The sequence below is a fragment of the Somniosus microcephalus genome, chromosome 9, assembly GCF_052327205.1.
Source record: "Somniosus microcephalus isolate GS21.2 chromosome 9, FLI_Smic_1.0, whole genome shotgun sequence".
Lineage (NCBI taxonomy): Eukaryota > Metazoa > Chordata > Chondrichthyes > Squaliformes > Somniosidae > Somniosus > Somniosus microcephalus.
This window is the reverse complement of record NC_140995.1, coordinates 104,463,238-104,477,031: the sequence shown is the minus strand read 5'-3', so window position 1 is coordinate 104,477,031 and position 13,794 is coordinate 104,463,238.

The window sequence follows — 13,794 nt, the reverse complement described above, 5'->3', positions numbered from 1 at the left end:
CCCGCTAGACACAGCCATCAAGTGGACAGAAAGTAAAGAGCATAAGAAATCAGTAGAAAAGGCGGTCTGGCTGATGTGTTACAAGAAGCAAATCCAGCTTTTGGACCAGGTCGTTGTAGCACAGACAGCCCAGATCAAAGGGCTGCTTACAGAAGTAGAGGAAAAGGTTGCGGGAGGTCAGAAACTGATTCAATCGCTTAACGCGCTGAATCAGGAACGCCAATCCGCAACTCACCGCCATGAGGCCCGGATAGAGTATTTGGAATGTCAGGTCATTGAGGCCAAGGCCAGTGAAGGTAGAATGAAAGAGAGGTGTTTCCGCCTAGCTAAGCAGATAGCGACACAGGAGGAAAGAATTTTGGGGGCTAGGGCAGCATATAAGATGGCCATGGAGGATAGGTCTGAGAACACCGATCATAGCGCTTGCCACAGGGAGTTAGAGGACCTGAGAACGGCCCTAGCGAAGGCAAACGGCTTGGTGTGTCTCATAAACCCGCCAGCGAGCCAGCTACTGTTAGCCAAGGAATCCAAAAGACCAATTCCACAGGAGGCAGTTAGGGTACCAACCCCTGAGCCGTCAGCACCTCCCGCCTATGATGAGTCTTGGACTCCGGGGAAGGAAACGGTAGAGTTAGACGAAGAGATTCCTGAGGTAGAGCAACCCCAGGTAGTAGAGTCGAAGCCGGCACCGATGTGTCCCGCTCGACACCGGAGGCTCGGTCCGGACCAAGCGAATGGCGATGACGGACCCCTCGTGAATCAGATCATAATGCCCCATAGCGCACGACAGCTAAGGGAAATGATCAGTCACATCCCAAAACTCTCCGAGTCAGGAGATCCCTCCGTGCATTTTAGGGACGTGGAGCAAACCGCAGCAGTTAATGACTGCGACGGGGCTGAACTGTCCAAAATGCTCCTGTTCTCCCTGGACAGCTCGCTCCTCCAGTGTCTCCCTGACGAGAGCAAGAGAGGGCGCAAGACGTATGAGGAGGTACGGGACGAGATCCTGGAGATTATAGGGGAGGGTGACGGAACTCTGTTCCTCCAATTGGAAAGGACGGTACAGCTAGAGGGAGAACCCCCACGGGTTTTCGCCGGAAGGTTGTGGCCAGCGTATCGGCGCAGCTGCCCGGGAGGACCGGACCGGAACGCGCTAAATAATGACCAAAGGGCTCATTGGCTCCGGTGTCTGATCGCCAATTGCTTGCCACCGGTGAGGGAGCAGGCCAAAGCATGGTTTGACCCCACTAACCCTCGCTCCACGGAGGAAGTAGTACTTGATCAGCTCACGATAAGTTACAGGAACAACAAGAGTAGGGATGTGCCTTCCTCAAAGGGAAAGGTGCATGAGGCAAGGCCAGCAGCTCCTGCTAAAAAGGAATGGCATCAGGAGGGGAATCGCGCCCCCCAAGCCAAGAGCAGTTGTTACGGGTGTGGGAAGGAAGGTCATTGGCGCCGAGACTGTAAAAATCCCTGGAAGGATTTAAAGGGAAAAACTTCCCCAGCCCCGGCACCAGGAGATGGTGCGATTGTGGATCCCGCTGCGATTGAGTCAATCATACAGACAATGCGGTCTCTGATGACCTCGCAGGGGAAAATAGCTGTCACCACCGGCCTTGCTGCTCCCGAAACTCCGATCACTGTACCCAAGTGACTAGAGTCGGCACAGCCCGTCTGCCTGTGTCCGCTCCGCTACGATGCATGGAGACGACCCCTCGTAGAGATGGAGGTAGAGGAGGTGAAGGAAACTTATCTGTTGGACACGGGAGCATCGTGCACCATAATCCACGCAGATAACCCCACCACCTCGCCCCTGTCCACCGGGGTCCCATATCGTCTGTTGGGCTTCACGGGCGAAGAACAGGCTGGCGCACATTCCCTTCCCCTCTCCCTCCCTTCATTTAGGGCCACTCCGCACCACGTGGAAGTGTATCCTGATGAAGTGGGAAGAGGGAGGAGGAACGGGAGTCCTGGGGTCTGATTTCTTGGTAGCCCACGGGATCCACGTGGACCTAAGAAATCACTGTCTCTGGGGAGAGGGTACGAGTGTGAGGGAGATGGAGAGTGTTAAGGAAACCCCTACGAAGGCGCGGGTTGGCCGGCGAGAAGTAAAATTCTTGGGTCCAACCCTATGCGCTGGCGAGAGAACAGTAGACCAGGAGGATGAGCCGGAATCGGTGGAAAATCCGCCGGTCTGCGACACTTGTACAGTAGAGGTGTCCCGACAAAAAAGGTGGTTTAGCATGAAGCGGTGTAAGCTGTTTAAGTCGGGTGCACAAGGGCCAACAACAGGGGCCAGGTCTGAGGACAAAAATCCTCAGCCTACGACAGAGTCACAGACCACACAGGCTGGAACAGTAGCCTGCGTGAAGGGAGGAGTCATCCCATTGGAGTGGGAGGTCTCCCCTCTGATTTGGGATTCGGACGAGGAAGAGCCCGAACAGCTCGACCCCGCCCTTGACCCGATCACGGAGGAGGAATAGTCAGAGGACGAAGATCCCGCCCTCGACTCAAGCTTAGGGGTGGTAGGGATTGGGGGCGGAGACTCACTGCCTGTAGGGACAGGTGAGGTGGAGTTGGATGCCACAAATCCCGGCCCCGGGGGGGCGGAGCCTGAGGGAGGGGAGCCGGCAGCTGTGGTGGAACCACAGGCTGTGACGGTGAAAGACCCAACCCCCGGTCCGTCAGCCCTGGGAGCCTCACCCAAGGCAGCCCCTCGTAGGTCGACTCGAACGCCCCAGCCCAGAAAGCATTGGCCAAATTCTCCCTATCTTCCTCAACCTCGGTCCAGAGCAGCCCAAGAAGGGCACGATTCCCGTTCAGCAGCGACAAGCTGCAGGGGATCAAAACCGAAGGTCAGTGCAGCCCCGCCACAGGGAGCGGCACGCTGCAGCCCTCACAGGAATTAAGTAGGCCGCCCGGAGGAGGGCGGCGCTGTACATAGGTGTTAGGAAATGATAAGTTAAGTTAAGTAATTGTAATGATAGTTTAAGGTGTGTAAAGTTTAAGATGATGGGGATGTTTAAAAGATAGTTTTCGGAGTCTGCCCAGTATGTGTGTTTGTTTGGAAGCGGGGTCAAGGGACCCGCGCGTCCGTTTAATTAAGCCAGCACCTATTGGGAGCCTGGCTACATCATCTTATCGGTTACAGAAACCAGGAATACAATGGAGAGGATTCTCGTGATACTCGCGGCGATCGGGTGCGGGCTGGCCTACCGGGGCCGCACCAAGGACGTCATCGTGTTCGGATGTTCCGGGGACACAGCCCCCATCGCGACGGATGGGACGGGGAAGCGAGAGGTTGAGGAAACCGCCACCTATTTCCACCAAGGGAGATGGCCAGGATGGCTGGGGACGAATTCTACGGAATACTCCAGCAATTTCGGTTTCGCCTACCAAGAGACTTCATTAATGTGCCTTCGGGTGAGGATCCTTGCACCCAGAGTCAGCGTTACCGTGGGAAAGAGGATCTGTTTGGTGTGTAATGGGAACGTACCGCTAAGTAGATGGTGGTGGTTATGAAAGCTGGGAAAGGACATGAAGAACTCTACTATCGAGTGGGAAACAATACCCATCGGACAATTACGGGGACTCACGGACAATTACGTGCGTGTTGGGACAAATGGTGGGAACCAGATGAAGGCATATATGTCTGTATGTGGGGTTCAAAACGCGTTTGCCCCAAGGGCGTATCCATCTTTTTCCAGAGGCAGTGGCAGGATGAAGGAAAGGGGATGAGATGGGATGTCAGCACTCGGGCGTGCGGAGCCCCATACTCCCCGATTCCGGTAAACGCCACTGAACTCATCACCCGCCCACGCAAGCCCCTGCCCACGATTCTGGTAGCGCTAGCCCAGAAGGAAGGGTGCCCCACCACCACAAAGGGACCCGGGAACGGTTTAGTATTGGTACCCACCAGTCAGGTGCTGTACCAAGGGGTACACTACGCGGTGGCCTCAGTGATTTTAAACCTCACTGAGGTACGATTGCCGGAGTGGTGTCCCAGGGAAACGGAACAATTGTACCAGGTCCTGTTAACTCGAATGTTCAGACAATTTTACGAGTTTGACTTTGCCGACATCGACAAAGCCAAATTTTACACCACACCACAGGAAGTTTTGGATCGGGTAGGGAGGCAAAGAAGGGGTACTGTAAATGACATTTTCACTGCTTTAAACACCGGAACGTCTGTTGTCAACGCTTTAGACAACGTGGAGCTGCAGACACAGATCAATGGTTTAAAAGCCCAGTTGAGGAACATACTGACAGACGAAAATGAGGTAGTGGGTTCTGAGCTACATGAGGACCAAGCCATGACACTACACTTAAAAGAAATAATTGCTGAGCTGGAGAAACACGCTAGAACGGTAAATGCGCACATCAAGGAGGATCGGAATGCGTCCGATCAGGCTGCGCAGAACGAGGCCTGTGTGCTATACGGGGCGTGGTTACTGGGTGAGGGCCGCAGTAATCTGGAGGATTTAAAACAAGGTTTGGTCCCGTCCTGGATCAGCAACAAGCACTTGCAAGCGCTCCACCCTTTCGAGAACGCATTAAGCCCGTGCCAGCTCAGACTAGCTGCAGAGGCGTACCCAGTCCCAGTGGACTGCGGACGCTCAAACCACACTATTATGGGAATAGTGGTAAGGATGCCGGTGTTGGGTCCCGCAGCAAAGCCCGCCCCGGTATACAGGGTGGAGAACATTGGAGTCATCCAGGGGGGTGCGCACATTCGTTACGCAGTGGTCCCGCCTTATGTCATCAGATGGGAGCGTACGATGACAGGCACCGACCTCTCGGGGTGTCGTAGCCGGGGAGCACACATCATCCTGTGTCCCCAGCACTTGAATGCCTTTTCGAAACCACAGTGCGGGTTCAGAGCCGCTAGCGCGAAGCCGATAAATTGCACCATAGAGGCAATGGCAAAGGACCATGTGCCCCTGCAGGTGGCATATATCGGAGGTGGGACATACTGTGTCACCACTGCAGCGCCTCACTACCGCCACGGACAGCACGAGTGGTGTCCGGTCAGTGACAGCAGTTTCTGTTTTAAACCCAGGGCTGAAGTTCAAGTGGCACAACAATGGATTGTCCCCATTCCTGCACCCTCCACCGTTCACCTCACTGTAAAAGAGAATTTCACAGACTTGCAGCGATTCGTCGCGCATTTTGGTTATGTCATTCCCCCTCTCCCCGAACACCTCACCAAGATTCTAAAAGCCGTTATAGTTTCACAGAAACATTTTTACACACTGGAGCAGAAGACTTTAGAGATAGGAAAAGACATATTGGACATAGTCATCCCACCATGGTGGGACCTGTTCACCAATATAGAGATCCCGGCCTGGATTAGAATAGCATCCCACATCCTAGTAGAGTGTCAGGTTTTAATTGTAATATTTTTATTGTTCGTGCATTGCAAGAGAGGCAAACGCCTCCAGAGGCACGCGAACACAGGAGAATGGAGAGAACGCTATGTGCGAGTGGGGGAAGAGGACACCCCAGTGTAAGCGGCTAGTATTAAAAGTTAAAGCGTCCCTCCATTTTTGGATTTCAGCCACTGCATGATTTAAGTGTGTGAATACTGTTGTGTTATAGCCGTTGGTAAGTTTTTTGTTTTGTTTGATTAATAAAAGGTGTATGCAGGTGGTGCAAGGGGCATTGGCCCCCTTCACATCTGAAAGATGAATGTGTTATAGTGTAAGATAATACAGCCTATGATTGTCCAACAGTACACAAAGTAATTTTTCTGAAATGGGAACTGCATGTGTCGTGAGGGCCATAGATAGTTAATTACCAGGAATGTTTGGATGTGAGGAATCAGGGAAAATTTGCTCACCAAGGATTATTGATACTTTAAGCAAGCTATCAGTATCACAGGGGGGACTGTAAGATTCGAAATTTTCAGTAATTTAATCATGCAAGAAAACAGGGTTAATAAGACAGTTTTATTGACCAAAAGAAGCTTGTACAGAAAAACCTTTGATAAAAAAGGGCATACAAAATGGCCGCCGGACCTCGTGATCAGTTTCTGGGACCATTTGATTTCTGTTACTGTAAGCCAGACAGGCTTGTGGATTGAGGACAGTAAGCCCGCGAAAGCCAATATCGGGAAAACGAAACTCAGGGAACTGAGCATACATATTAATTGGATTCTAAGTACAGGACAGTTTCAGGTAACAGGATGGGGCCCATCAAGAAATGGGCGGACTTTTGAATGAACACTTAAACCCATTTACTGTACAAAGGAAAAACCGTTTAACAGCCATCAAGGGCAATCTCCAGACCGATCAATATACGAACCGAGTTACGGTGACAAAGTAAAAGACATTATCGGCCAGGAAGGCCAGTTAAGCTATCACCGGCTCCCGTTGTAAGACAAAGCACCCCTGCAGAGATTTCTGCCCGCCAAAAATATTACAAAGACAGGACTATGATTTGGCGGGAGATAAGACTGTCCCAAAAAGGTATAACTGTGGATTGAAAAGTCCATCAGGGCGCTTCGCTTCAGATTCACGCTTCAGGAACACGCTTCTTCTACCTCAGTAGCTTCGGAATTTGATCAGGACGTTTCGGGACGGACTCTTCGGTTAAGGCAGCGTGGTCGGTGTTCGGCCAGGCAAGGCTCGGCCACGACGGGGAGGCGACGAGGGTGGCCCGGGTACTGTTGTCGGGAGATCATCGACGACCCAGGCCGAAGGAGAAGACACCCTCAGAAAAACCGACGATCCAGGCCGGAGATAAAAGGACACTCCGGGCCTAGCCCTCCAGGGCCTCAACATACCATTCGACCAGGAACTTTCCATGTGCAGTTCTGCAACATCACATCGGTGACTGAGTCTTCCATGGGCATCCAGTTCTTAAAGTCACGTCGGTAACGGATTCAGCCATGACGAGCGCTCATCGAGACTGTATCTGCTGCTCCATCGCCTGAGAGAAAAACAAACTGCGCCAGAAGTTTCCAAATCCACGTGACGACGGAAAGCTGTGCCAAAAGGCTGCGAACCCCCCTTTTTGCGAATCTGAAAGTGGTGAGCATGATTCCGAGTTCCTCAAGTCGAAACTTAGTTTAGGTCTAGGGGAGGGGGTTAAGGGAAATCGTAATGTGTTTCCCCTTTTACGACGTGCCGTGTGTTCCCCATTTCCATAGAGTTAAGTTTATAGATATGTGCATGATTGTAGTTATTTTAATCTGTGCTTATGACATGTATTTTACAATGCTGCAAACTGTTTTATAATAAAAGCCTCCATTTCGCGCTATTCAACCTGGTCTATTGAGTTTTTCTCTGCACTACAGTTCCCTGCACCTAAGTCCAAGGTCTAGAACCGTAGGGAAGAGTGGGTCGAACCACTCAAGGGTAATTATTGCATGAAGCCTGGTAGGAGACCAGAACGAGCAAGAGAAACCCCCTACAGAGATGGCGACCGCGGCAGGACCTTGGCAGCAGGAATGTAGTGTTTTAGATCAAGGTCTGAATAAACGAAATGTGATGGATGAGAGAATAGCAGATTATGTTTTTGGGAAGGTAAACCTTACAAAACAGTGGCTATCTGACCTATTAAGAGATAGGCGCCCGCTAGACACAGCCATCAAGTGGACAGAAAGTAAAGAGCATAAGAAATCAGTAGAAAAGGCGGTCTGGCTGATGTGTTACAAGAAGCAAATCCAGCTTTTGGACCAGGTCGTTGTAGCACAGACAGCCCAGATCAAAGGGCTGCTTACAGAAGTAGAGGAAAAGGTTGCGGGAGGTCAGAAACTGATTCAATCGCTTAACGCGCTGAATCAGGAACGCCAATCCGCAACTCACCGCCATGAGGCCCGGATAGAGTATTTGGAATGTCAGGTCATTGAGGCCAAGGCCAGTGAAGGTAGAATGAAAGAGAGGTGTTTCCGCCTAGCTAAGCAGATAGCGACACAGGAGGAAAGAATTTTGGGGGCTAGGGCAGCATATAAGATGGCCATGGAGGATAGGTCTGAGAACACCGATCATAGCGCTTGCCACAGGGAGTTAGAGGACCTGAGAACGGCCCTAGCGAAGGCAAACGGCTTGGTGTGTCTCATAAACCCGCCAGCGAGCCAGCTACTGTTAGCCAAGGAATCCAAAAGACCAATTCCACAGGAGGCAGTTAGGGTACCAACCCCTGAGCCCTCAGCACCTCCCGCCTATGATGAGTCTTGGACTCCGGGGAAGGAAACGGTAGAGTTAGACGAAGAGATTCCTGAGGTAGAGCAACCCCAGGTAGTAGAGTCGAAGCCGGCACCGATGTGTCCCGCTCGACACCGGAGGCTCGGTCCGGACCAAGCGAATGGCGATGACGGACCCCTCGTGAATCAGATCATAATGCCCCATAGCGCACGACAGCTAAGGGAAATGATCAGTCACATCCCAAAACTCTCCGAGTCAGGAGATCCCTCCGTGCATTTTAGGGACGTGGAGCAAACCGCAGCAGTTAATGACTGCGACGGGGCTGAACTGTCCAAAATGCTCCTGTTCTCCCTGGACAGCTCGCTCCTCCAGTGTCTCCCTGACGAGAGCAAGAGAGGGCGCAAGACGTATGAGGAGGTACGGGACGAGATCCTGGAGATTATAGGGGAGGGTGACGGAACTCTGTTCCTCCAATTGGAAAGGACGGTACAGCTAGAGGGAGAACCCCCACGGGTTTTCGCCGGAAGGTTGTGGCCAGCGTATCGGCGCAGCTGCCCGGGAGGACCGGACCGGAACGCGCTAAATAATGACCAAAGGGCTCATTGGCTCCGGTGTCTGGTCGCCAATTGCTTGCCACCGGTGAGGGAGCAGGCCAAAGCATGGTTTGACCCCACTAACCCTCGCTCCACGGAGGAAGTAGTACTTGATCAGCTCACGATAAGTTACAGGAACAACAAGAGTAGGGATGTGCCTTCCTCAAAGGGAAAGGTGCATGAGGCAAGGCCAGCAGCTCCTGCTAAAAAGGAATGGCATCAGGAGGGGAATCGCGCCCCCCAAGCCAAGAGCAGTTGTTACGGGTGTGGGAAGGAAGGTCATTGGCGCCGAGACTGTAAAAATCCCTGGAAGGATTTAAAGGGAAAAACTTCCCCAGCCCCGGCACCAGGAGATGGTGCGATTGTGGATCCCGCTGCGATTGAGTCAATCATACAGACAATGCGGTCTCTGATGACCACGCAGGGGAAAATAGCTGTCACCACCGGCCTTGCTGCTCCCGAAACTCCGATCACTGTACCCAAGTGACTAGAGTCGGCACAGCCCGTCTGCCTGTGTCCGCTCCGCTACGATGCATGGAGACGACCCCTCGTAGAGATGGAGGTAGAGGAGGTGAAGGAAACTTATCTGTTGGACACGGGAGCATCGTGCACCATAATCCACGCAGATAACCCCACCACCTCGCCCCTGTCCACCGGGGTCCCATATCGTCTGTTGGGCTTCACGGGCGAAGAACAGGCTGGCGCACATTCCCTTCCCCTCTCCCTCCCTTCATTTAGGGCCACTCCGCACCACGTGGAAGTGTATCCTGATGAAGTGGGAAGAGGGAGGAGGAACGGGAGTCCTGGGGTCTGATTTCTTGGTAGCCCACGGGATCCACGTGGACCTAAGAAATCACTGTCTCTGGGGAGAGGGTACGAGTGTGAGGGAGATGGAGAGTGTTAAGGAAACCCCTACGAAGGCGCGGGTTGGCCGGCGAGAAGTAAAATTCTTGGGTCCAACCCTATGCGCTGGCGAGAGAACAGTAGACCAGGAGGATGAGCCGGAATCGGTGGAAAATCCGCCTGTCTGCGACACTTGTACAGTAGAGGTGTCCCGACAAAAAAGGTGGTTTAGCATGAAGCGGTGTAAGCTGTTTAAGTCGGGTGCACAAGGGCCAACAACAGGGGCCAGGTCTGAGGACAAAAATCCTCAGCCTACGACAGAGTCACAGACCACACAGGCTGGAACAGTAGCCTGCGTGAAGGGAGGAGTCATCCCATTGGAGTGGGAGGTCTCCCCTCTGATTTGGGATTCGGACGAGGAAGAGCCCGAACAGCTCGACCCCGCCCTTGACCCGATCACGGAGGAGGAATAGTCAGAGGACGAAGATCCCGCCCTCGACTCAAGCTTAGGGGTGGTAGGGATTGGGGGCGGAGACTCACTGCCTGTAGGGACAGGTGAGGTGGAGTTGGATGCCACAAATCCCGGCCCCGGGGGGGCGGAGCCTGAGGGAGGGGAGCCGGCAGCTGTGGTGGAACCACAGGCTGTGACGGTGAAAGACCCAACCCCCGGTCCGTCAGCCCTGGGAGCCTCACCCAAGGCAGCCCCTCGTAGGTCGACTCGAACGCCCCAGCCCAGAAAGCATTGGCCAAATTCTCCCTATCTTCCTCAACCTCGGTCCAGAGCAGCCCAAGAAGGGCACGATTCCCGTTCAGCAGCGACAAGCTGCAGGGGATCAAAACCGAAGGTCAGTGCAGCCCCGCCACAGGGAGCGGCACGCTGCAGCCCTCACAGGAATTAAGTAGGCCGCCCGGAGGAGGGCGGCGCTGTACATAGGTGTTAGGAAATGATAAGTTAAGTTAAGTAATTGTAATGATAGTTTAAGGTGTGTAAAGTTTAAGATGATGGGGATGTTTAAAAGATAGTTTTCGGAGTCTGCCCAGTATGTGTGTTTGTTTGGAAGCGGGGTCAAGGGACCCGCGCGTCCGTTTAATTAAGCCAGCACCTATTGGGAGCCTGGCTACATCATCTTATCGGTTACAGAAACCAGGAATACAATGGAGAGGATTCTCGTGATACTCGCGGCGATCGGGTGCGGGCTGGCCTACCGGGGCCGCACCAAGGACGTCATCGTGTTCGGATGTTCCGGGGACACAGCCCCCATCGCGACGGATGGGACGGGGAAGCGAGAGGTTGAGGAAACCGCCACCTATTTCCACCAAGGGAGATGGCCAGGATGGCTGGGGACGAATTCTACGGAATACTCCAGCAATTTCGGTTTCGCCTACCAAGAGACTTCATTAATGTGCCTTCGGGTGAGGATCCTTGCACCCAGAGTCAGCGTTACCGTGGGAAAGAGGATCTGTTTGGTGTGTAATGGGAACGTACCGCTAAGTAGATGGTGGTGGTTATGAAAGCTGGGAAAGGACATGAAGAACTCTACTATCGAGTGGGAAACAATACCCATCGGACAATTACGGGGACTCACGGACAATTACGTGCGTGTTGGGACAAATGGTGGGAACCAGATGAAGGCATATATGTCTGTATGTGGGGTTCAAAATGCGTTTGCCCCAAGGGCGTATCCATCTTTTTCCAGAGGCAGTGGCAGGATGAAGGAAAGGGGATGAGATGGGATGTCAGCACTCGGGCGTGCGGAGCCCCATACTCCCCGATTCTGGTAAACGCCACTGAACTCATCACCCGCCCACGCAAGCCCCTGCCCACGATTCTGGTAGCGCTAGCCCAGAAGGAAGGGTGCCCCACCACCACAAAGGGACCCAGGAACGGTTTAGTATTGGTACCCACCAGTCAGGTGCTGTACCAAGGGGTACACTACGCGGTGGCCTCAGTGATTTTAAACCTCACTGAGGTACGATTGCCGGAGTGGTGTCCCAGGGAAACGGAACAATTGTACCAGGTCCTGTTAACTCGAATGTTCAGACAATTTTACGAGTTTGACTTTGCCGACATCGACAAAGCCAAATTTTACACCACACCACAGGAAGTTTTGGATCGGGTAGGGAGGCAAAGAAGGGGTACTGTAAATGACATTTTCACTGCTTTAAACACCGGAACGTCTGTTGTCAACGCTTTAGACAACGTGGAGCTGCAGACACAGATCAATGGTTTAAAAGCCCAGTTGAGGAACATACTGACAGACGAAAATGAGGTAGTGGGTTCTGAGCTACATGAGGACCAAGCCATGACACTACACTTAAAAGAAATAATTGCTGAGCTGGAGAAACACGCTAGAACGGTAAATGCGCACATCAAGGAGGATCGGAATGCGTCCGATCAGGCTGCGCAGAACGAGGCCTGTGTGCTATACGGGGCGTGGTTACTGGGTGAGGGCCGCAGTAATCTGGAGGATTTAAAACAAGGTTTGGTCCCGTCCTGGATCAGCAACAAGCACTTGCAAGCGCTCCACCCTTTCGAGAACGCATTAAGCCCGTGCCAGCTCAGACTAGCTGCAGAGGCGTACCCAGTCCCAGTGGACTGCGGACGCTCAAACCACACTATTATGGGAATAGTGGTAAGGATGCCGGTGTTGGGTCCCGCAGCAAAGCCCGCCCCGGTATACAGGGTGGAGAACATTGGAGTCATCCAGGGGGGTGCGCACATTCGCTACGCAGTGGTCCCGCCTTATGTCATCAGATGGGAGCGTACGATGACAGGCACCGACCTCTCGGGGTGTCGTAGCCGGGGAGCACACATCATCCTGTGTCCCCAGCACTTGAATGCCTTTTCGAAACCACAGTGCGGGTTCAGAGCCGCTAGCGCGAAGCCGATAAATTGCACCATAGAGGCAATGGCAAAGGACCATGTGCCCCTGCAGGTGGCATATATCGGAGGTGGGACATACTGTGTCACCACTGCAGCGCCTCACTACCGCCACGGACAGCACGAGTGGTGTCCGGTCAGTGACAGCAGTTTCTGTTTTAAACCCAGGGCTGAAGTTCAAGTGGCACAACAATGGATTGTCCCCATTCCTGCACCCTCCACCGTTCACCTCACTGTAAAAGAGAATTTCACAGACTTGCAGCGATTCGTCGCGCATTTTGGTTATGTCATTCCCCCTCTCCCCGAACACCTCACCAAGATTCTAAAAGCCGTTATAGTTTCACAGAAACATTTTTACACACTGGAGCAGAAGACTTTAGAGATAGGAAAAGACATATTGGACATAGTCATCCCACCATGGTGGGACCTGTTCACCAATATAGAGATCCCGGCCTGGATTAGAATAGCATCCCACATCCTAGTAGAGTGTCAGGTTTTAATTGTAATATTTTTATTGTTCGTGCATTGCAAGAGAGGCAAACGCCTCCAGAGGCACGCGAACACAGGAGAATGGAGAGAACGCTATGTGCGAGTGGGGGAAGAGGACACCCCAGTGTAAGCGGCTAGTATTAAAAGTTAAAGCGTCCCTCCATTTTTGGATTTCAGCCACTGCATGATTTAAGTGTGTGAATACTGTTGTGTTATAGCCGTTGGTAAGTTTTTTGTTTTGTTTGATTAATAAAAGGTGTATGCAGGTGGTGCAAGGGGCATTGGCCCCCTTCACATCTGAAAGATGAATGTGTTATAGTGTAAGATAATACAGCCTATGATTGTCCAACAGTACACAAGGTAATTTTTCTGAAATGGGAACTGCATGTGTCGTGAGGGCCATAGATAGTTAATTACCAGGAATGTTTGGATGTAAGGAATCAGGGAAAATTTGCTCACCAAGGATTATTGATACTTTAAGCAAGCTATCAGTATCACAGGGGGGACTGTAAGATTCGAAATTTTCAGTAATTTAATCATGCAAGAAAACAGGGTTAATAAGACAGTTTTATTGACCAAAAGAAGCTTGTACAGAAAAACCTTTGATAAAAAAGGGCATACAAAATGGCCGCCGGACCTCGTGATCAGTTTCTGGGACCATTTGATTTCTGTTACTGTAAGCCAGACAGGCTTGTGGATTGAGGACAGTAAGCCCGCGAAAGCCAATATCGGGAAAACGAAACTCAGGGAACTGAGCATACATATTAATTGGATTCTAAGTACAGGACAGTTTCAGGTAACAGGATGGGGCCCATCAAGAAATGGGCGGACTTTTGAATGA